The sequence below is a fragment of the Scyliorhinus canicula genome, chromosome 6 (genome assembly GCF_902713615.1).
Source record: "Scyliorhinus canicula chromosome 6, sScyCan1.1, whole genome shotgun sequence".
Taxonomy (NCBI): domain Eukaryota; kingdom Metazoa; phylum Chordata; class Chondrichthyes; order Carcharhiniformes; family Scyliorhinidae; genus Scyliorhinus; species Scyliorhinus canicula.
Window position 1 is genome coordinate 41,417,529 of NC_052151.1, and position 24,153 is coordinate 41,441,681.

Consider the following 24,153-nt stretch of genomic DNA (forward strand, 5'->3'; position numbering starts at 1 on the left):
GGTAGTTAGCTGGATGGTCAGTGTGGATCAGATTGGTGCCAACAACACAGGGTTCAACCTCCATTTTGGCTGTGGTGGATTCGGTATCTGCCTCCTGGTGGAGATTGCAGCTTTGTCGTACGGACCTGTCTTGGACAGAGAACTCAAGAGGAAGAAGAAGAAACATGGAAGGTAGGAGCAGGAGGAAGCCATTTGGCTCTTTGAGTCTGCTCTGCCATTCAATATCATGGCTGATCCTCTATCTCAACAGCATATTCCCACTCTCACCCCTTGACACCTTTAGAGTCTAGAAATCTATTTATTTCCTTCTCAGATATATTCAGTGACTTGGCCTTAGGGTTTGCTGATTTGTACATTCTAGTAATGTACTGCTCAGTCTCCATTTCCTCATTTTATCTCCTCAGTCAGATGCAAACTACTGAGTGGCTCTAAATTAATAATATTGAATAAGTAGATATTTAATGAATGGAATCAGAGGCTACAAATTCTGCTGTGTCACATGCCCCTCTCCACAAATGCCCACTGAATTTCACTGCAGAAATATTTCATTGCAGCCTCTGATAATATGACTTCTCAATTTAGCTTTCAGGGCAAACCAATCAATGTGTATGACCAAATGGAGATGATTAGACAGCTTGGATTACATAATTCATCTTTTTTATTTATGTATTGTCATGTGAGAGTACCTTTAAGAAATGGGTGTTTATCAAATAGCTGCAGTGATGTCAGAGTATGGGTGGAGCTGGGCTGTCTGTCTGCTTTACTTACATTTTTGAGCTGGCAGCTACAGTGTGTGTTTAGTTTCGTTTTCAGAGTTGGAGCTGCATCCAGCCACACAAGGTGTAATTTTGATCTCTCTGCATGTAAAGAATACCTCCAGATCACTTGCTAATTTAAAAATGATAACCTGCTATCTTTGTTGAAGAGGATGTTGCTAGGAAAGATTAAGGGTTACTTATAGGGTACTGTATTCTTTGGGGGAGTATTTGAGTTGATAGTTGCTAAGATGTTTGCTGTGCGTTTATAAAATGTTAACTGGATTCAAAGAATAAATATTGTTTTGTTTTTAAAATAATTTAAATCTCTGTTGCATCACACCTGTAAAGTGGGCCCTTGTGTTCCCCATAACCAAAATATATTAAAAGTTGTGGGTCAGGTGAACTCTATGATACACTTTGGTGTTCTCTAAACCCTGGTCCATAACATATTATTTCTCAGTGTAAATTGTTCTCATATTTCATTAATCAGCCTGGACTTACTCCTCTGCTGCTGTTAGTTGAGATGTGACTGATGGGAGGTTACGGTGCATGGTAGTGAGGCAGTCAACTTCGGCTGCCTTGTAGACATAGGACAAGATCTTCCAGCTGTTCAAGCCAACCAAATCTTTTGGTCCCGCCTACTGCGAACCCCCACGGCGGGTTTCCTGGCAGCTGGGGTAGATTCAATGGCAAATCCCATTGACAGCAACGGAACCAGAAGTTCCCGGCCAACACCGGGCCGCCTCCCGCTGCCAAGAAACACGCCGCGGGGTGGCTGGACAATCAGCTGGCTGGACAGCTGGTTTCTGATGCAGAGGGTGGCTGGCAGCGTGGGTTCAATTCCCGTACCAGTTGAGGTTATTCATGTCGGCCCCGCCTTCTAAACCTTGCCCCTCGTCTGAGGTGTGGTGGTCCTCAGGTTAAATCACCACCAGTCAGCTCTCCCCCTCAAAGGGGAAAATAGCCTATGGTCTTCTGGGACTATGGTGACTTTATTTTACTTTTTTACTTTACCAAGCCAGCTTTACCAAGTAACAGTTTAAAAAAAAGACTAATTGTTTTTGCTTAGGATTGAGATTTGAGGTTACGCTGTCCGAGGGTGTGATGGACGCAGATCCAAAAAAAGAGAGTTGAATAAGCACCTGAAGGAAAATGCGTAGTCAAGAAAAAGTATTGTGCCAGTGTTTCACCATCGTCTGCTACAGATTAAGAGGTTAAGTAAAAGGATTTACATCTCATGGATAGGGCAGAATTTTACTCTCTGTGCAGCTCGGTTGGGGGCGTGGGGTGGGGTGGGGGGGGGGGGGGGGGGATGCAGTGACTAATTCAAAAGTTCACTAACTTTGGCAAGTACGGAACATCCCACCGGCAAGAGGGGCTGTAAAATTTTCACCCCCATCACTGCTACAGAATGAAATGCTTTTCTAATTTGGGCACCGGAGTCCCCATTCAAACACACGACGCACATGCAGTGTTTTATATGGGCAGTACATTATGGCCTCAGTGCCTACTTGATCTGGGCTTATGATTGGATAGCATCACAGATTAATTCCAATAGGTTTCCCAAACCATTTCTACTAAACTGCCCTGAGTCCCCATGGATCAGCCTTAATGCGCATATATGCAGAAGAAGCACAGATGCCTGAGCTGTGTTGCTTCCTGAGATTGTGCTCATATGTTCGATTTGGCACACTTCTAAATAAATAAATACTCTTCATTGTCACCAGTAGGCTTACATTAGCACTGCAATGAAGTTATTGTGTTGTCACATTCACGTATTGTCACAGCACGGCTTTCGGGACTTGTGGGAGGAAACTGGAGCACCCGGAAGAAACCCGCGCAGACACGGGGAGAATGTCTGTGTGGAGTCTGCACGTTTTCCCCGTGTCTGCCATTCCACCGGGTGCTCCGGTTTCCTCCCACAGTCCAAAGATTGCCCTTAGTGACCAAAAAGATTGGTAGAGGTTATTGGGTTACGGGGATAGGGTGGAAATGAGGGCTTAAGTGGGTCGGTGTAGCCTCGATGGGTCAAATGGCCTCCTTTTGCATTGTATGTTCTATGTTCTAACATGCAGACTCCGCACAGACAGTGACCCGAGCCGGGAATCGAATCTGAGACCCTGGAGCTGTGAAACATCAGTGCTAGCCACTGTGCTATAGTGCTGCCCAGACATTTCCTGGGATCCTGAGCACAACTTCAGGGCAGCTGGCAATAATGTGGCTACATATCCCCCTTTATGCTATCTCCGCGCCCATGTCCTGATACAGCGTAATGGAGTGGCCTTCCCACTTGAAATCCCTGTGCTCCCTTGCCCATTGAAGAACCCTCTCTTTTTCTTACAATCTTACAATCACCACACGCAGTTGAACGTCAGAACGAGGCTTTGGTCGAAATGAGTTCTAGTTCAGGCGAGGATGCAAATCCACCCTCACCCACCATTTTGAGGAACATATCTCTCCGGCAACTCCACAATCTGTAGTTCTGCCTCCTGGACCTGTTCTCCAAATCATTCAGCCTGGCTCTTAAAGACTTTTTAGTTTCAGCCACTGAAGTCAGATCAGACTCCATCTCGGCAATCCCATCACTGTGGTCTGACAAAGCCATCTCCATGCTCTTAATTGTGACTCTATGGACTTCGATGGTCTACTAGTTTTTTCCACAGTCACATAAATGAGAGCCAACGCCTCTTCGATTGATAATTTGAGATCCTCTGACATGGTTTGTCGGTGTTCCTCAAACTCTTTTACCAAACTACTAGTGAGAACCACGGCTGTTAATGAAGTGGTCTGAGCGAGAGAAACCAACTCTGTTATCTTACCTCCCGCTGAGCCCGGAGAGGCTCCAGACTCCATTGACGAATTTCTGCTCAAAACTTTCTCAGGTTTGTTTTTCCTGGGCATCTCAACAAAGAGAGAACTCTACCCTGAAAACCATCATGAGTTTCCAAGGAATAAACATCCAGTGGTGCCAAGAAGAAGGGAGAAAAGATCAGTTCTCCAGTGGGAGTCACCTCATGCGCGTCTTCCCCTTACATCGCGCCATCGGAAGTCCATGTATCCTCATGTATTTGTCAATCACTTGTTTACACCACTCCCTTGGACCAGGTCACACATGGAAATGTAGCAGGCCACATTGCCCATCACTTATATTGTTTCAGCACAACTAAGGACTGTATAACTCCTACAGCAAAGGAAGAATGAGGTATTCAACACTAATTGTGATGAAGGGTCGTCGATCTGAAAGGTTAACTGTGTTTCCCTCCACAGATGCTGCCAGACCTGCTGAGTTTGTTCAGCATTTTCCGTTTTTATTCAATAGCAATATCAAATCCAAGATTGCAGTAATTTTTATTAACTTGAACAACCCCTTTGCCCTTGTAATGATCAATGTGAGTCTGTATACTCCAGAGTTACAAAGTAACCTTTCACTATTTATTCTCTCACTTTCATGATTTTGACTAGATCTCTTCAGAACATATTTTCCAACTACTTTCTTCATAACATATTTTCCAACTGCTGATGTCATGCACCTGTATAAAAATAAAATAATAACACTTCTGTGAATACTGAAATGTTGACAAGACCACTCTGTGGCTACAAGAACAGGTCAGAGGCTGGGAATCCTGCAGTGAGTAACTGATCTCCTGACTCCCCAAAGCCTGTCCACAATCCACAGGGCACAAGTCAGGAGCGTGCTGGAATACTCTCCACTTAAAAAAAATCATTTATGTGATGTGGGCGTCGCTGGTGAGACCAGCATTTATTGCCAATCCCTAGTTGCCCTCCGGAAGGTGGTGGTGAGTTGCATTCTTGAACCGCTGCAGCCCCTGAGGTGTAGGTACAACCACTGTGCTGTCAGGGAGGGAGTTCCAGGATTTTGACCAGAGACAGTGAAGGAATGGCGATATATTTCCAAATCAGGTTGGTGAGTGACTTGGAGGGGAGCTTCATTATCTGAGAAGTTGTGAATCGTGTTGAGCATTGTGCAATCACAGCAAACATCCCCATTTCTGACCTTATGACAGGTCATTGATGAAGCAGCTGAAGATGATTGGGCCTTGGCACTACCCTGAGGAACCCCTGCAGTGATGTCCTGGAGCTGAGATGATTGACTTCCAACCACCACAATCATCTTCCTTTGAACCAGGTATGACTCCAACCAGCTGAGAACATTCCCCCGATTCCCATTGACTCCAGTTTAGCTAGGGCTCATTGATGCCATACTCTGCCTTGATGACAAGGGCAGTCACTCTCACCTCACCTCTGGCATTCAGCTCTTTTGTCCATGTTTGAACCATAGTTGTAATGAGGTCAGGAGCTGAGTGACCCTGGTGGAATCCAAACTGAGCGTCTGTGGGCAGGTTATTGCTGACTAAGTGCCCCTTTGTAGCACTGTTGATGACTCCTTTGACCACTTTGTAGACGGATAGGGCAGTAATTGACTGGGTTGTGTACAGGACTCACGTGGGCAATTTTCCACATTGCCGGGTAAATGCCAGTGTTTCAGTTGTACTGGAACAGCTTGGCTTGGGGTCCCTTACCTTTTCTCAATTCAAGACAGGGAGACTCTATCTGAGCATTGCCATCAATTAAACCTTTAAACTGTACCTTTAATTAACAAAGTCACCCTTCCCCCCTTTTTCCCTAACACCAGTGATTTTTTAAATTGAGAAATAGCCTCAATAGACTTTGTTTCTAATACTTTGCACACAAACACTGCAGCCTGATACACTTCTATTTTTTTCTTTCAATCATTTCTTGTCCTCAAATCCTCCATCTACTCTCATCTCTCCACATGTCTCTTGTACTATTTTGACTGCATTGTCTCAACATTATACTTATTCTTCGTTCGTTCTCTGCAGGCTACGGAATTTTCCCCAGCTCCAGTCTTATTACTGTAAATCCTAGTCCAGTACTCTCTAATTTCCTATCCTGTGAGAATATCATTCCTGATTTGGTTTAAGTGAAGTCTATACCATATGAAGCTTTCTCCTGCCCAAGAACTCATCCCAGTGCATTAGAAATCTTTCTTTCTCCACAATGATGAATTTAATCTGCTTTTCCTTAAGTGACATACAGTAATCATTGGGCATAATCTAACTTTACAACTTTGGAGTTCCTATTATAAAACAAACAACAATTTCTTAAAACCCCTCTTTGCCCTTCTTCTGCCCATTGTTAGTACAAATATGAACCATTAATTCAGGCCCTTTAGACTCTCTTTTCAGAATCATCCCTACTTGTTCCATGCCATTCTTCCCTTGGAACTTCAGAGGCAACAGGCCATTTAGAATTCCTTCATCCAGCTGCAGAATAGGCTATCTATCCTGCTAATTGCATAATTTCCATTTTCTTGGCACGATCACTTCCTTCCTGTGGGTAATTTTCCCCAACAGTCCAGTGCCTTTTATTTCAGTTAAGTCACTGTACTCGCTCATATCAACTTTATACTATTAGGGGAGTTTCCTCCACCTGAACCCTCTATCCCTTCTAACCTCTCTCCAATCACCCATCTTCCTTTCTCACAATCTACCTCTTGATGCTGATGATTTGGCTCTAGAATTCTTCCCTCCTTTCACTGTCTGTGCGGAGTCTGCACATTCTCTCCGTGTCTGCGTGGGTTTCCTCCGGGCGCTCCGGTTTCCTCTCACAATTCCCGAAAGACTTGTTTGTTAGGTGAATTGGACATTCTGAATTATTCCTCTGTGTACCCCAACAGGCACTGGAGTGTGGCAAAGGAGATTTTCACAGGAACTTCATTGCTGTGTTAATGTAAGCCTACTTGTGACACTAATAAAGATTATTATTATGTCACCAACTGAACAAGTCCAGATCTAGAAACATTTCTTACATCTGTGATTTTCCTTAAAACCGCTTGCAAAAGAAGAGCAATCCCAGTTAATGCAGTTAGCTTGTCCTTCCAGACACTAGGCTGTCAACATACAAATTTCTCATTTGTATGGGCTGGTTTAGCTCACTCGGCTAAATCACTGGCTTTTAAAGCAGACCAAGCAGGCCAGCAGCACGGTTCGATTCCCGTACCAGCCTCCCCGGACAGGTGCCGGAATGTGGCGACTAGGGGCTTTTCACAGTAACTTAATTGAAGCCTACTCGTGACAATAAACGATTTTCATTTCATTATACTAATTTTCAGTGTATTTCCATAAATAGGCTCAAAAGGATTTGGAAGTTCAAATAACTTTAAGCAACTTCTAGCCAATTATCCTTCAATGGAAACATGTAGCTCACATCACATCCCCTTCTCATTCTATTAGTTCCTGAGAAAACCTACTTAAATCCAGTCAAATTGACACAGGTCAGCACAAACAAGTAGTTAATCCAAACAGAGGTATCACCTTTAAAACAACCAGTCAAAATCAACCTACTTTTGAACCAATTAATTTGCCAATCATTTAGCACTCAGTTGCCGCTTGCAAAAAAAGAGCAATCCCAGTTAACACGGTTAGCTGTCAAAAAATCTAAATGAGTACTTACCCACTCATTCACTGATTGCAGTTCAGGCAAAGCTCATGTTATTTCACACTCAATTTCAGGTGGATCTAAATCAGCACGCCTATTTCCAGGCAGAGTGGGGTGACCCACAATCGGAAACCCCGGGCGGGATTCTCCGCCGGTGGGATATTCTGTTTTGCTGGTGATTGGGGGATTCCCGATGGCGTGGGGCTGTCCCACAATGGAAAACCCCATTGACTGGCCGGCGTAATGGAGAATCATGCTGGCGGGTCATGGCAGAAATGTGGCGCCCTGGGAGGAGAATCTAGCCCCCCATTGGCCAGCTACGGGAACAGAGAGCTGGATTCTCCGAGCCTCCGCGCCGAAATCACGATTGGCGCGGGGACGGAGAATGAGTGTTTACGCCGAAATCCGGTCCACGGAAAATCATTCTGGAGTCTCCCGCACGCGAATAGAGGGCCATTGACAGAGCCGCCCCCCCCCCCCCACGATTCTCCGAGGAAAAGTGGCCGAGTTCCCGACGACGTAGTTCTAACTACATATCGGCCGTCGGGAACGGCCGCCCTGTTGGGGGCTGGGGGGATCCTTCACCATGGGGGCGGCCTCATGGATAGCCAGGCAATCAATCGGGCGGCATCGATCCGCGGACGTTCGCGATCCCTGGGGGACCTATTTCTTGCATCAGGGTCCGCGATGCGAGTCCTCCATGTCGCGCTGGGCAGCCACCGCCATGCACATGCGTGGACTCCTGACCGGAAGTGCAGGGCCCCGTGTCTACAGCCAGAGCTGCGAGAAGCACTCCGGGGCCCTGCCAGCCCCCTGCAGGTTGGAGAATCACTCTGGATTTTCTTAAGGAAAGTCCAGAGTGAAACGCCAGCGTTTTGACGCAGGCGTGGGAATACAGTCCTATTATTGGAGAATCCAGGCCAGAATATTTTGCTGCGGTAGGGGCACGCTGCATCGGAAAATAGGGCTGGAGGGATGGAGAATTCCATCCCGGTCATTACAAAAAATATTTTGAGGGTGGTTAATGGTACGATCACTTTTACAATTCAGGTTACTTTCATTGCACAAGTCAACAGTCAAGCATGAACTTTCTACGAACTGAGACTCGATCTTATCAATGGGAATATGCACTTCAGGGCAAACAGTGAACTGTTTGGATTTGTGTACTGGAAATAAAATGAGCCATGCATAGTACTCCCCTGACCTTTCTATTGCTGCTTGTCACTACTCCTCCAGGGATCTGCTGTCACGATATCTCACACCCATCTGTCTTCGCCATCCTCATATAGCTACTCCGCAACCACTCTGACATCAGTCATCCAACAATGCCTAGATTCACCCCTCTTTCTACTCTTCTCCATTTTGCCCTCTAGAATAGATCTCTGCAGCTTCTCAGCGCTGATCACATGGCCGAAATACTGACAGCTTATTTTCCGGATGTCACTTTTTAAAGAGTTCTTTTTGCTCTTGAAATCTCAAAACACCTTTTCATCGGTCTTATGGAGTATATGTGGAACTTTAAACGTAGACTGAAAATGAGCATTTCAAAGGCCACGGATCTTTATTTATTGTTCAGGCAGATATGACAAATGGAAAAAATACCACATTGACTAACGATGCAACTTAGGCTAGAACTATTAGTTCATGTTTAGGAATAAGTAGTATTGACAGCAGCAAGCCAAATCAGCTCCCACTTCTCACCAGCTAAACATACTTTCAATGAATCATGAGTCATTTTCAATAATTCTTAAATAACGGATCACAATGAAAAACCTTTGTGTGAAAGAGGAATCATCACAGAGCCCCTGTCAGTCCCATCTCATACAGCAGCACAGCAAACGAGGGTGCACTGATTACACGGCCTCTTCCTTTGCTGTCCAATAAAAAAAGTAGACATCCTTCACAATCAGACAAAACTGTCTCACTTTGGTTCACTGTTCACACTGACAGCTCAGTAGTAAAATTAACTTGCAGATGTAGACAGCTTCAGCACACAAGGTGTTGCTTGAAGAATGCACTTCCTCTGCATGACTCTGTACGTACACATCTGAAATTTCTGAAATGTACTCCAGCCCCACAACTCCCTGGGATACAGCTCAGGGAGAAGCCCTTTGGCCCATCGTGTCTGTGTCAGCTATCAATCACCTATCTATTCTAATCCCATTTTCCAGCACTTGGTCCGTAGCATTCTGTGCAATGGTGTTTCAAGTGCTGATCTAAATGTTACTTGCCACAAGATCGCCTTTGACCTGCTCTTTTAGCCACAGTATTTATATGGCTAGCCCAGTAATACTTTATGGTAATTTTCCATTGAAATGTACTGTAATGCCTTTCACAATGCTGGTCAATATAAGAGTCAACTTACCTTTTGCAGGCCATTTCCCGAGTATGAATCACTGAATTTAAAACATATCTAGGTCCATACAGAACCTAATGATGACCTTTGAAGTAGTAAAAGCATTTTACACTTACCTTCAGACTTCCAACTCCTCAACAGGCCTCCCATTTTCTTCACAAACTTTCAAACCTGTCCTGCTTTTAATGGGCTTCTAAAACTCCACATGACTCAACAAAAATGACATGCGTGAAGAAATCCGATTTTTGTCATTGGTGAACCTGACTTCAGTGGGGGACGGGTGTGTGTTTTACACACTAGACAATCTCAACCCATAAAAAGGCCAGAGGAAAATGGCGCAAGGTAAGGGATATGCAGAAAAATTGGATTTCCTCCAAAAAAATAAATGTGCGGCCATTCACACACTGGGTGCTTCTGCATCCAGACAAGAATCCAGCCCTTTTGGGTATGTTAACTGAACAAATGTTGTTCAGAGCCTGGAGAACTACTGGCCCCAGAGGAAGCAATCACAGCTGGGTAGAGCTCAATCTGCTCACAATTAAAGTGTCAGCTATGTAATAATTTGCACCCTATGTGTTAGCTACTTGATTACTGGTGGAACAGGATGTGGCCCGGTTTTGAACATTTGTCTTGGTGCATCAGGTGCTTCTGTTTAGCTGAGGTGAATGAAATGACCCACTGAGCTTTGACTGCACTGAAAGCAAGGTGGAATATTCTTCTTTCTAGCAGTCTCCCATGTAGGTTTTGTTATTGCATGTTAAATCAGCAGTGTACTGGATCTCCCTATGCTGGGCGGGTTTGCTGCTGCTCCAGATGCTTATCTTGCGAAGGGCTTGTACAATAGGTTCACTGCTCTGACTTTGTCTCGGTTGGTGAAGTCTCCACACACTATTGGTGTCTCCCACAGCCTGTTGCACTGATTATGCACCGAATTGCAGAATATTCTGCACCCAGAGAATGTTTTGAATATGGAACTTGCTATCACCAATGGGAAGTATTTAAGGGGAAGATTGATAAGCAAATGAGTGAGGCTGAAAAGGTACACAGCTAGGGTTAGACAAAGTAAGGTGGGAGGATGCTTGTGGGGAACACCAGTATTAGCCAGCTGGGACAGCTGACCTGGCACTGAGTGGTATATTCTATGTAATTCTGTGAGCTGAATTTTCCGAGTCACCCACATGCAGTAAAACAGATGTAAATTACAGTACCATTGGAAACATTGCCACTGCCAGTCCACCCAACCTCACCACGATTTTACAGGAAGTGGGGTGGGGAAGAGGCATTAAGTGGGTTGCCCACCTGTGGCCCAATTGAGCCCTTAACTGGGCAATTAATGCCCAATTAAGGACCAACATGCCTCCCCCATCACCCATCAATGGGGCCTGTCAATCTGGCCCCAGCGAGATCTGGGATTGAACTGAATGTCCCGATTCATCACTGAACACCATTTCCTTGGTCTAACTGCAGTACTGACCGGGGCCACTATTGCTGCTGGCGCTGTTGGTATAAGACCATAAGACCATAAGACATAGGAGTGGAAGTAAGGCCATTTGGCCCATCGAGTCCACTCCACCATTCAATCATGGTTGATTTCAACTCCATTTACCCGCTCTCTCCCCATAGCCCTTAATTCCTCGAGAAATCAAGAATTTATCAATTTCTGTCTTAAAGACACTCAATGTCCCGGCCTCCACCGCCCTCTGTGGCAATGAATTCCACAGACCTACCACTCTCTGGCTGAAGAAATTTCTCCTCATCTCTGTTCTAAAGTGATTCCCTTTTATTCTAAGGCTGTGCCCCCGCGTCCTAGTCTCCCCTGCTAATGGAAACAACTTCCCTACGTCCATCCTATCCAAGCCATTCATTATCTTGTAAGTTTCTATTAGATCTCCCCTCAACCTCCTAAACTCCAATGAATATAATCCCACGATCCTCAGACGTTCATCGTATGTTAGGCCTACCATTCCTGGGATCATCCGTGTGAATCTCCGCTGGACCCGCTCCAGTGCCAGTATGTCCTTCCTGAGGTGTGGGGCCCAAAATTGCTCACAGTATTCTAAATGGGGCCTAACTAGTGCTTTATAAAGCCTCAGAAGTACATCCCTGCTTTTATATTCCAAGCCTCTTGAGATAAATGACAACATTACATTTGCTTTCTTAATTACGGACTCAACCTGCAAGTTTACTTTTAGAGAATCCTGGACTAGGACTCCCAAGTCCCTTTGCACTTTAGCATTATGAATTTTGTCACCGTTTAGGAAATAGTCCATGCCTCTATTCTTTTTTCCAAAGTGCAAGACCTCGCACTTGCCCACGTTGAATTTCATCAGCCACTTCTTGGACCATTCTCCTAAACTGTCTAAATCTTTCTGAAGCCTCCCCACCTCCTCAATACTACCTGCCCCTCCACCTATCTTTGTATCATCAGCAAACTTGGCCAGAATGCCCCCAGTCCCGTCATCTAGATCATTAATATATAAAGAGAACAGCTGTGGCCCCAATACTGAACCCTGCGGGACACCACTTGTCACCGGTTGCCATTCCGAAAAAGAACCTTTTATCCCAACTCTCGGCCTTCTGTCTGACAGCCAATCATCAATCCATGTTAGTACCTTGCCTCGAATACCATGGGCCCTTATTTTACTCAGCAGTCTCCCGTGAGGCACCTTGTCAAAGGCCTTTTGGAAGTCAAGATAGATAACATCCATTGGCTCTCCTTGATCTAACCTATTTGTTATCTCTTCAAAGAACTCTAATAGGTTTGTCAGGCACGACCTCCCCTTACTAAATCCATGCTGACTTGTCCTAATCCGACCCTGCACTTCCAAGAATTTAGAAATCTCATCCTTAACGATAGATTCTAGAATTTTGCCAACAACCGAGGTTAGGCTAATTGGCCTATAATTTTCCATCTTTTTTCTTGTTCCCTTCTTGAACAGGGGGGTTACAACAGCGATTTTCCAATCCTCTGGGACTTTCCCTGATTCCAGTGACTTTTGAAAGATCATAACTAACGTCTCCACTATTTCTTCAGCGATCTCCTTTAGAACTCTAGGATGTAGCCCATCTGGGCCCGGAGATTTATCAATTTTCAGACCTTTTAGTTTCTCTAGCACTTTCTCCTTTGTGATGGCAACCATATTCAACTCTGCCCCCTGACTTTCCTGAATTGTTGGGATATTACTCATGTCTTCTACTGTGAAGACTGACGCAAAGTATTTATTAAGTTCCTCAGCTATTTCCTTGTCTCCCATCACTAGATTACCAGCGTCATTTTGGAGCGGCCCAATCTCTACTTTTGCCTCCTGTTTGTTTTTAATGTATTTAAAGAAACTTTTACTATCATTCCTAATGATACTGGCTAGCCTACCTTCATATTTGATCCTCTCCTTCCTTATTTCTCTCTTTGTTATCCTCTGTTTGTTTTTGTAGCCTTCCCAAGGCTACAATGCAGAGCTGCTGACCTCCAATTGGCCAACAGCTCTATGGGGCAGAACATCCTACAGGCGATGGATGGATGGAAATCCCATCTCATCCGTAAAAAATAAAACTGGGACGAGCTGTCTATGTGGAGGTGGACTTGCCCTGGAAATCTATCCTGAGGTGAGTGGAGCTCACCCTCAGCATAAAATTGAGCCCTATATAATTGCCTTTTACTAGACAAAGCTTTCTCATTATTCAGTTAATTAACTGAAGTATCTTATTGAAATCACATTTTGATAAATGACACATTTGCTGTTTTCATGCCCATCCACCTGCATATTCTACCCTTTTCTTGGCAAGTGGCAAATTTTAATACCGTCTTCCATAAATCCCACGCAAGCAATCGAACGCTTTCTATACAGACTGCTTCTCATCAGGTGCATCAACCTTGCATCATAACCCTTATCACCGACACCTATCCACTCATTGACAGTGACTGGTGAAAAGATCACTGCGGCACAGTGCTTCCTTGCACTAACCTCTCTGCAGCATGCCACATGGTTAACATTTGCCTCCATCATTTCTCCTCTTTTGTCCAACTAAGCTCCACTTTACCTATCCTATCAGAGACAGGGCCCAATTCTAGCTCTGTGCGAGTGGCTGTGTTAAATGAGTTAAAATCTCACTCTTAGTATCACCGTCAATGGTTTCCTTTTCTATTCCCATAACATTACTTGTGGAGTCACCCAAAGATCCTTTAGAGCCATCGTACCCAATTTCGAATGAGTGCGATTTTTATAACTAAACTGAAACCATCGTCAATTGCCTCCATCACAATATCTACATCCTTTCCCCTGCCGCTCTTGCAGACTGAATCATTATACTCACAACAAATGTTGCCTCGGACTTCACTTTGCTGCATCATGAGTTTAATCAATCGGACACCCAAGCAACAAGCTGGTAATTGACCAGCCTTCCTCTGAATGTTCAAGTGCATGTTGGTGCTGCTGTTGCTTCTTCTGTAACTCATCCTCATACAAGGCCTCAGTCCTCATCAGTCCAGATGCTTCTACTCACCTTTGTGCAGGTGCTGTGCCTCCTCTAGCTTATGCTGCTCCTTTGTTGCCTCGAGTTTAGCATCTTTAACTGCACACATTTCTTGTCCTTGATCTCTATAACTAATACTAGGTTTTAGCCCCCAGTTTTGAGCAGGAAAAATATATTTTTTTTGTTGGTGGTAATTTAGTTGAATTTAATATTTTATCTGAAGCTTTTTAAAAATCTGCAGGGCATAGCTTTAACTGTCAGCAATCAACGTGAGTCAGCTGCTTTCCCAATTTGCTTTACATGCGTTCACTGCAAAGTTGGCTTGCATCGTTAAGTTATGTTTCCATTGACAATCCTGGCAATTTTCCCCATCGTCGGGAAGAAGGGAGTGTTGTAGCTGTACTGAAACAGCTTGGTATATATGAGGCTTCAGTTAAAGTGCACTGAATGGAGCATTTAGCAGAGTATTTCTCTGCGGCTGCAGCAGCGAGAGACTCACTGCTACTCAATGGCACTTTGCCATTTGCTTTGGCCTCGGCGGGATTCTCTCCCCCGAGGCTGCATTTAGAGGGATTTCCTGCTGGAGAGCTGAAGGTCGCCAGCAGGAAACGCCCCTCGCAGATCGGGGCACCACATTGGAAGGCTGTCCCGATCTCTCCCCCCCCCCCCCCCCCACCTCTCCTCCGCCACGTTCACCCCCCCCTCCTGTTTTTGACTCCACCACCACAACCTTGGGGAGCCCCCTGGGAACCCTCTCACCCCATCTCCTCTCACATGGCAAGCCTCCCCTGGGCGACCCCTAGCAATGCCAACCTGGTACTCAGGCAACCTGCCCTGTCCCAGACCACCCGTGGGTCTCCAATGGCCTGGGAGAACCACCCAGGCAGCAGTATTACTGGTCCATGTTTGTGGACCATTTACTAGTACTAAATGGCACCCAGGCGAGGTCTCCTAGGCACGGCCGCTGAGTCCCGGGCGCCAGGCGAATCTGGTGAATGCATATTTAATGAGCCACACGACTCATTTAAATATGCTGATCTGGATCACGCCTTGGGCTCCAGATCATGACATCTGGCGAGATTCATCTCACAAGACAGTTCAAGCACGCGTCTTGCGAGAGGCCTCTCGCGGGATTCAATGGCCTTGTCCCAAAACCAAATCAGACACAACAAGGCCACTGACTCATGCCCATTATATCAGAAAGCAGCTCTGAGCTAAGAGTTCCCATCTCTACAGGTTTGGGAAAGAAAGCCCATTAATAAAAAAACATTATTGGTAAAAGTAAGTCACATTTGATAAGTTAGATAGAAGTTTCAGAAGATTGACTGGATAGATGAGAGGGATGTATTATGTGCACTAAATATGGTTTTTCGGAAAACATTCGATAAGTTGTTTTGCAAGAAGTTCGTTTGAAAAATTGATTCTTATGTTTCAAAAACGTGAATTTATAATTGATTGACAGACTGGTAACAAAGAATTTGGGTAAATTGATACTGCTTACATTAGAGAAAGATTGGAAACAACTGAGCCTAATCTTAGCTTGGTATATCCCATAGAATATCTACACTGCAGAAGGAGGCCATTCAGCCTATAGAGTCTGCACTGACTCTCTGAAAGAACATCTTACCTAGGCCCTCTCCCCTGCCCTATCCCCATAACGCCAAAGTATAAACTCCACACAGACAGCTACCCAAGGCTGGAATTGAACCCGGGTACCTGGCACTGTCAGATAGCAGTGCTAACTGTTGTGCCACTGTGCTTTGAACTTGTATACATGAAGGACTATTTCAAAATTTTCTAATACAAATGTAGAAAATCTGGTGGTTAACTAGAAAAAAGCCTCAAGAAGGTGGAGGGCATGATCTAACAGCCGCACCGGCCTCTATTTGGAAGGTATTGTCGAAGGAGGCTAGGTTAGTTCCTGCAGTACATCTTGCAGATGGTATACACTGCTGCCTCTGTTCATCAGTAGTGGAGGGAGAGAATGTTTGTGGAAGGGGTGCCAAACAAGTGGCCCGCTTTGTCCTGGATGGTGTCAATCTCTTCCTAAGTGTTGTTGGAGCTGTACTCATCCAGGGAAGTGCAGAGTAATAATATTAATAATCTTTATTAGTGTCACAAGTAGGGTTACATTAACACTACAATTAAGTTATTGTGAAAAACCCCTAGTCAACACATTCCGGTGCCTGTTCGGCTACAGAGGGAGAGAATTCAGAATGTCCAATTCACCCAACAAGCACGTCTTTCGGGACTTGTGGGAGGAAACTGGAGCACCCGGTTTCCTCCCATAGTCCAAAGATGTGCAGATTAGGTGGATCGGCCATGTTAAATTGCCCTTAGTGTCAAAAGGTTAGGTGGGGTTACTGGGATCGGGTGGAGGCCTCGGCTGTAGGGCGCTCTTTCCAAGGGCCGGAGCAGACTCAATGGGCCAAATGGCGTCCTTCTGCACTGTAGATTCTAGAATTCACACGGATAAAATCCATGCAGACATGGGGAGAACATATAGACTCTGCATAGGCAGTGACCCAAGCTGGAATTGAACCCGGGTCCCTGGCACTGTGAAGCAACAATGCTAACCACTGTGGAATTGTGCTGCCCGATTCCGTTACACTCCTGAATTGTGGTTTGTAGATGGTGGGCAGACTTTGGGGAGTCAGGAAGTAAGTTAATCACCGCAGGATTCTTAACCTCTGATGTGCTCTTGTTGCCAAAGTATTTACGTCTAGTCCAGTTCAGGGCCGGGATTCCCCCCTACCCGGCGGGGCGGGGGGTCCTGGCGTATTAGAGTGGCGTCAACCACTCTGGTGTCGGGCCTCACCAAAGGTGCGGAATTCTCCGCACCTTTAGGGGCCAAGCCCTCACATTGAGGGGCTAGGCCCGCGCTGGAGTGGTTGCCGCTCCGCCGACCGGCACGAATGGCCTTTGGCGCCCCGCCAGCTGGGGCCAAAAGGCCTTCGCCGGCCGGTGGAAGTCCACGCATGCGCCGGTGCGTCAGCGACAGCTGACGTCATACCGGCGCATGCGCAGGGGAGGGGGGTCTCTTCTGCCCCCGCCATGGTGAAGGCCATGGCGGGGCGGAAGAAAAAGAGTGCCCCCACGGCACAGGCCCGCCCGCCGATCGGTGGGCCCCGATCGCGGGCCAGGCCACCGTGGGGGCACCTCCCAGGGTCAGATCGCCCCCCCCCCCCCCCCCCCCCCCCCCCCCCCGACGACGCCGCCAATCCCGCCGGTGCGGTAGGTGGTTTAATCCATGCCGGCGGGAGAGGCTTGTCAGCGGCGGGACTTCGGCTCATTGCGGGCCGGAGAATCGCCGCGTGGGGCCCGCCGACCGGCACGGTGCGTTTCCCGCCCCTGCCGAATCCCGGGTGGCGGAGAATTCGGGACATGGCGGGGGCGGGATTGAAGCCGGCCCCGGGCGATTCTCCGACCCGGCGGGGGGTCGGAGAATCCCGCCCCAGGTTTTAGTCGAGTTCAGCAGAATGTGAAGAAAATGCCCATTGCACATCAGCAAAACCTAAGTTGCCAATTGTGCAAAATAGAAGGAATGGATGGACCTACAGGATGTAAGATTGTGACATCTGCTTACAACTGGATAAAAGAGATCCTTGTTGCTTGAACCACATTGTTTGTATAAATAGAAAAAAAGAACAGGACCTAAAATAGAACCCTGTGGGACGCCCTTTTTAACTGTAAGAGGGCCTGACACAAGTCTATCTGATGTAACACGCTGAATACGATTAGAAGGTTAGTGTGTCAACCATGCAAGACTAGCTTTATTAAAACCAGTATCAAACTTTTCATCAGAGTAGAATGATTAACAGTGACAAATGCCTTAGATAGATCAATAAAAGTTGCAGCACAAGTTTTTCTCTTGTCGATGCAGTTGTAGCAGTATTTAAAACTTTCAATGCAATTGTAATGCATCTATGTCTCGAGCAAAAAACAGGCTGTGCATTGAACAAAATATTGTTAGTGTCTGGAAAGGAAGCTAGCTGCTTATAGATAATCCTTTCCATAACTTTAAAAAGGCAGGGTAAAATAGATATTGGTTTAGAGAGGCTGGGTAAAATAGAAATTGGTTTAGAAAGGCAGGGTAAAATAGATATTGGTTTAGAGAGGCTGGGTAAAATAGATATTGGTTTAGAAAGGCAGGGTAAAATAGAAATTGGTTTAGAGAGGCAGGGTAAAATAGATATTGGTTTAGAGAGGCAGGGCAAAATAGAAATTGGGCTGTAGCAGTTTGGATCTGAGCTATTATCCTCATTAAAAAGGAGTTGGACAGTCGTGGACTTTCCATGCTAAAGCACTTTTTGCTATTTGAATAGAGAGGTTAAATAGATGACAGAGAGAGACAGAAATTACGTAAGTTGCAGTTATGACAAAAAAAGGGTCCAGGCCATCAGTACCAACTGCCTTATTCAAGTCCAAGTTGAGTCGTTCTTCTAACACATTTGGGACTATGGCAGATTGTAAAGAAGAACTGGAAGGATAAAGGCAGAGTTGGTATTAATGAACACTGTAGGAACACAGCTAGTTCTATTATTAATTGTCACCATGTCAAATGTTTTAATTAAATGAGAATTGAACAGTTCCACCCTACACATTTTATATGGAACTACAATATTGTGGAAAGTTAAAGAATAAAATAACTGAGAACAGGAGGATTTATTCTCTAAACATTTCAGTTTGTAAAAATGTTTTGGGACTACATCCTGAAGTAAATTGGTGTTAAATCAGTGTTTGCCTTTTAAAAAATAATGTTTCCCAATTAATAGGCAATTTTGCGTGGCCAACCTTACACATCTTTTTTTTAATAAATTTAGATTACCCAAATATTTTTTCCAATTAAGGGGCAATTTAGTGTGGCCAATCCACCTACTCTGCACATTTTTGGGTTGTGGGGGCGAAACCCACGCAGACACGGGGAGAATGTTCAAACTCCACACAGACAGTGACCCAGAGCCGGGATCGAACCTGGGACCTCAGCGCCATGAGGCGGTTGTGCTAACCACTAGGCCACCGTGCTGCCCTAACCGTACACATCTTTGAATTGTGGGGGTGAGACCCACACAGACTGTACAAACTCCACACGGATGGTGACCCAGGGCCAGGATTGATCCCGGGTCCTCGGTGCCATGAGGTAGCAGTGCTAACCAGAAGGAAAGTCATCCTACCTGGGTCTTAGTGCTCTTGCCATCTTTCAGGTTACATTCTTTTGCTGAAGTTAGGTGGAGAGCTGAGTGTTAAACCAAGCCTACTATGGTTTTTGATTCTGAACTTCTTCATTGGTGCATGTTTATTAATAATGTAACTTAAAAGTATCTTTAAAAAAGGCCACTGCGTCTTCTGCAGGAGGAATTAAATTAATTGAATCCCAATTTACCTGAGCTAGATCACATAAAAAAGCTTGTTCATTAAAATTTCTAAAGCTTAGTTCGATTAAAATCAGTGGGAGACGTTTTGCTGCACATCAAACACAAGCAATAAAGCAGTGATGGTTCAAATCCTGCCAAAAGACTGCATTTCAGAATGGTGGATTTATCAAGAAACTTAACGTGAGACTTAACGACAGGTCTAGTAGATTCTGTTCTAGCTAGAAAAAGGTTCAAAAGGATCCAAAGAAGTGTCCAAATGGAACCTGACAGTGTCATTAAGTTTATTCATACTCCATTAAATCTCCTCGGAAAGCAAACACAGGAGTAGTAAATGGAGCAAGGAGCTGACTAAAAGTTGCTAGCATGCTTGCTGAGGCTGGTCTGTAATGACAGTAAACAATTTTTCGCAAGATTCATTTCTAATACCACTGAGTCAAGTTGTCTAGGGATAGGTTTTGACAATACAGGTGAACAATATAGGTGTTCTTTCGTGTAAATAACAATCCCTCCTCCTTTGGATGATCTATCTTGGCAAAAGATATTTGCAGCGATTTTGTGCCCACATTCGCTGCGGGCGCAAATGGTGACGTGGGCGCAAAACATCACAGGAGTCAGAAAACGGGAATCTCATTTTCTGATTCTCCCACCACCTGCCAGTGACGTAACAAGGTTCCCGTCCTTTATTTAAATAAATTATAATCTATTTAAAGGCTGCCCCGCCCTATTTCCCCCCCAGATTAGGATGTTCCGGCCCCCCCACCTCGCTGATGTGACATCATGTTGGCGAGGTTTACAACGCATTTTGTCCAGTTTACGTATTATGCTACAAATGCTCATATATAGAAATCTTACACATTTACGGTTACAAAACTTGTTAAACATTTGGGCCCCTCGGGCTCATCAGTTTCCTGCCCCCACCATCAGCCCCCCAAGGTTCTTGTGCTCCCCTCTTCCAGGTTGCCCTCCTTCCTAGGCCTCTCAAACCCAAGTCCCAAAGCCCCTTGCCTTCCCCTGCCAGCTTGGCACACGGTGAGATCCCCAGATATACCCAAACGATCCAGCACCACACTCACACAAAATGTGAGGGAGCCTCCGCCCTCTGATTGGCTGCTGATTTTCCGAGGTGAGGAGTGGAAATCCCATTTCCAGTCCTGGGTTGAAGGGCTGCCAGTGTTCCCCTTGGCGGGATTCACCCCTAACATTTTAGCTGGGGAGTTGGGGGAGGTGGGAGAAGAGGTTGTCTGGAATCTGTGCCTCATATCATTCAGCCCAATGTTTCCTTTCCATAGCAGTTCCTTAGACGGGCGATTTTATATGTTCAGTTAGAATGTCCGATCTCGGGACCCCATATGGGGAAGGGGGAGAGCCACAGAGGATCATCCCTCCCGATCTTTGGTGCCAACACCCTTTCCCGTGGTCATCACCCTGTGACCTCCACTTCCCGGCCAGCCTGGGATCCAGCAACAATCTGTGGCCTCAGGTTGGTGTCGTACCTGCAGCAGCCACACCTCAAAGGTGGCGCTGCATTTCAACAGACTTGCCAGCCTCTCATTGGCGGGCAGCTCTTGGCGGATGGGCCTTTCGCCCTTGATCTCAAGGAAGTAGCCCAGCTGGTCAGTTAAGTGCCTAATTGGCATTTCACCTAGTGGGCTTTCCCGAAAGAAGATGACACGGGATTCAAACTCCTCAACACCTCCATTAAATCAAGCCCGTGTTTAACAAAAATCTATCAATCTCAATATTGACATTTTCAATTGACCTAACCGTAGCATCTTTTTTTGAGGACAGTTTCAAATTCCCACTACCTTTCCTTTGCAAATATGCCCCTTTACATTGTCACCCCTGAGCAGCCTTGCTATTCTGGACTGTCCCACCAGACAAATTATTTGATCTCCATTCACCCAATCAAATCCTTTAATGAGATTAAACATTTAAGTTAGATCGCCCCCTTCATATTCTGTACTTGGAGGAATATCTGTTAAAAATCAAAGTGCTTTCCACGCCAGCCCTTTTTAAACTGTTCCCATTTGTTCGGTCAATAAAGCAGCAAATCACTTTAAATGAGGTAAGTGGAGAAATGTTTAGATGCTACATTGGGAATAATCACTTTGCCTTAATCGCGGACATTCCTAGTTACAACATTTCCCGGGAATGCAGATTTTACGAGAATGGGGAACCAAATGGAAGTCAAGATAGAAGGTGCACGGACACTGTTAGCCACTGTTGGGAGTCAAGCACTGTTAACATTTAAGCGTCCAGAGGAGTTTTCTTCGGTTTCTAATGTACATAATTACAGACCAAAATGTGAAAACCTCGCTGCTGCTTTTTTGGTGTGTTTTTAGTGCTTTTGTTAATGACTCTCAGGTGAGATCATAATTGATGTGAACTGTTTGCCCTTGCACATCTATTAATGCACCACAGCTGTTGCTCAAACCTGTCTGATTCTGCAAGGCAATTACGATTTCTGCAGCATTTTTATTTAATTTATACAAGTTTTCATTTTTCTGAATGACAGTGTTAAATTACAACGTTATAGCAGCCTCTAAAATAATGAAAAATGTAAAGTGTCAAAATTCTAGTTTTTTGGTGGGTTGGGGAATCGTGGACAGACCACCATCAGACCCTTCTCCCTTTCCCTGCCACCATTCAAATATAGTTAAGGCGAGGAATTTAATGCCTCACTTGAGGCAAGCTTGGCAGTGGCCGGTGGGGGGCATTTAAACAGTTGGAGGGGCATGGGTGAGTAACACTTGGCTACTCACCGTGACTCGAGTTGAATAAGGGGCCTGATTAGGGAACGCGTGGCCAAGGCCGCTCATAGCCCAATTTTTTTACAATGGGTAGCTCCACTCGCCGGAATTCCCTGTTGTAGCGAGAGATTGGGACGCCATTTAAAAATGGCGTGTTGACCTCCAAGGCCCACAAAAAAAATCCCCGGTATTCCCCCCCCCCAGCCCGAACGCAATATGGGAGGGCCCCTGGCCACTCCCCGTACACCCCAACACCCGCACACGGCAAACCCAGCCCGGTCGCGTGTATTTTAAAATGCCAGCTTGGCATCTTGACCGTGCCAAAGAGCCAGTGCCCCAGCCAGCTGGTACTGCCACCTGGGCACCTTGGCAGTGCCAGCCACAGTGCCAGGCTGGCAGTGCCAGGTTTCCCAGGTGGCACCAGCAGTGCCAGGGCACCACCCTACCCAAAGGACATGCATCCGAGGCCTCCGATCCCCTTGGAGACCCCCATGAGTACTGTTCCATCTGGTCCCCGTTTGTGGGGACTGGTACCAAATGGCACTCGCCTGAAGTCACCGAGGTGAAGGGATTGAATTCCAAAGCCTCAGGTACTTCGGGAATCTGAACATTAGAGTAAGGCTCACTGCCTCGCTCTATTATGTAGATTTGCCAAAATGTGATCCTGCTCATTGTGGGCAAGGTTCAACTTGCAACGTCTCGCGAGATTGCACGAGTTATTGCGAGCCGTATAGATCCCAGGAGTGGGGTCTCCAGGCTTTCAACGGCCATACTGTGCCGTGGTGAGCTGCTTTTCCGGAGCAGCATGGCCGGAGGATCGCACCCTCTGTTTCTATAAGGGTGGAACAAGCAGCTGTGTACCTCAAAGCTCCACAAAACCAGACGGGGCCCCTGTTGTACTGGGTCCCAGCCCAGCTCAAACTCTCAATCTCACTGACCCAACTTCCTCTTGCCTCCATCCTACAGGCCTCAGGATTACGTACCTGGGGAACAGAAAAACTAACGTTTGCAGCAAATGGGTGCTGATAATGGAGCTGGATATTTATATTTTAAAAGCCTCAACCTTCAATATATCATCACTGTGACATTGAACACTTGATATTTCCGCTTAACTTTAATAAGAAAACTAATACATGGAAATAAAAGCAATGGCAAAAACAGGGTAAAAAATATCATGAACTACGCATCAGGATCACGGCCCCAGCCCATTCCGAGGAACTTATTTCTTCCAGCCCAGATTCCTGCTGGATCTGCCTGGAGCTAGTGGTCTGCCCCTTTTTACTGTGTGCTACACCCTATGCAAAGGCTAGGGAGGCCCAGCCCTCAAAACAAGCCAGGCCTCCCAGTGAGATCATTGGGTGGGTGTTGGACATGCTCCACTGGCTGGCCATCCCGAGTACATACCGGCAGGAAATGTTTCCTCTCAGTGGCATCACAATCGACAATGTCCTTCACTCTTGGGGAAACTAGGCACCCAGTGCATCCTGGGCCCTGTCCGACTGATGCTTGCTTTTCATAGAGAAAGAGGCCAACTCATTAAAGGTGGTGGACCTCAGTGTGGATGACTGGGAATGCTCCTGTGGCACAAAAAATTAATGCATCGTGAACTAGCCTTTCACCCTTGGGACGTGGTTTGAATTAAACTCAGACAGACTACGTGAAAGTCTACTCTGTCTGCTGGCTGGATGTGAAAGCTCAGCCCAGCTTGCAGCAGATAACCCATCCCTCATTCAGCATTAATTAGCGACCTCGCTCAGAAAGGCAACAAGCTGGTGTACAAGTGGAAACAACATGACATGTTGGTTTAGCACAGAGTATGCTGCTGAGGTTAGGGCTGAGAAAGAGTAAAGTTTGTTCTATACCTGACCTGTCAAGCCTTAATGTTGACACTTAGGCCGGAACTTTCCGACCCCTCGCGCCGGCAGTATCTCCCGCTCCTGCCAATGGCACCCCCTCCCCTCCCC

At 45.9% G+C, this 24,153-nt stretch overlaps 1 protein-coding gene across 8 annotated transcripts in view; it reads right to left on the bottom strand.

Moving 5' to 3' along the window:
* sobpa (sine oculis binding protein homolog (Drosophila) a) overlaps positions 1-24,153 on the bottom strand; it is a 383,474-nt gene that overhangs the window by 39,147 nt on the left and 320,174 nt on the right. The gene's annotated exons all lie outside the window — the stretch shown is intronic.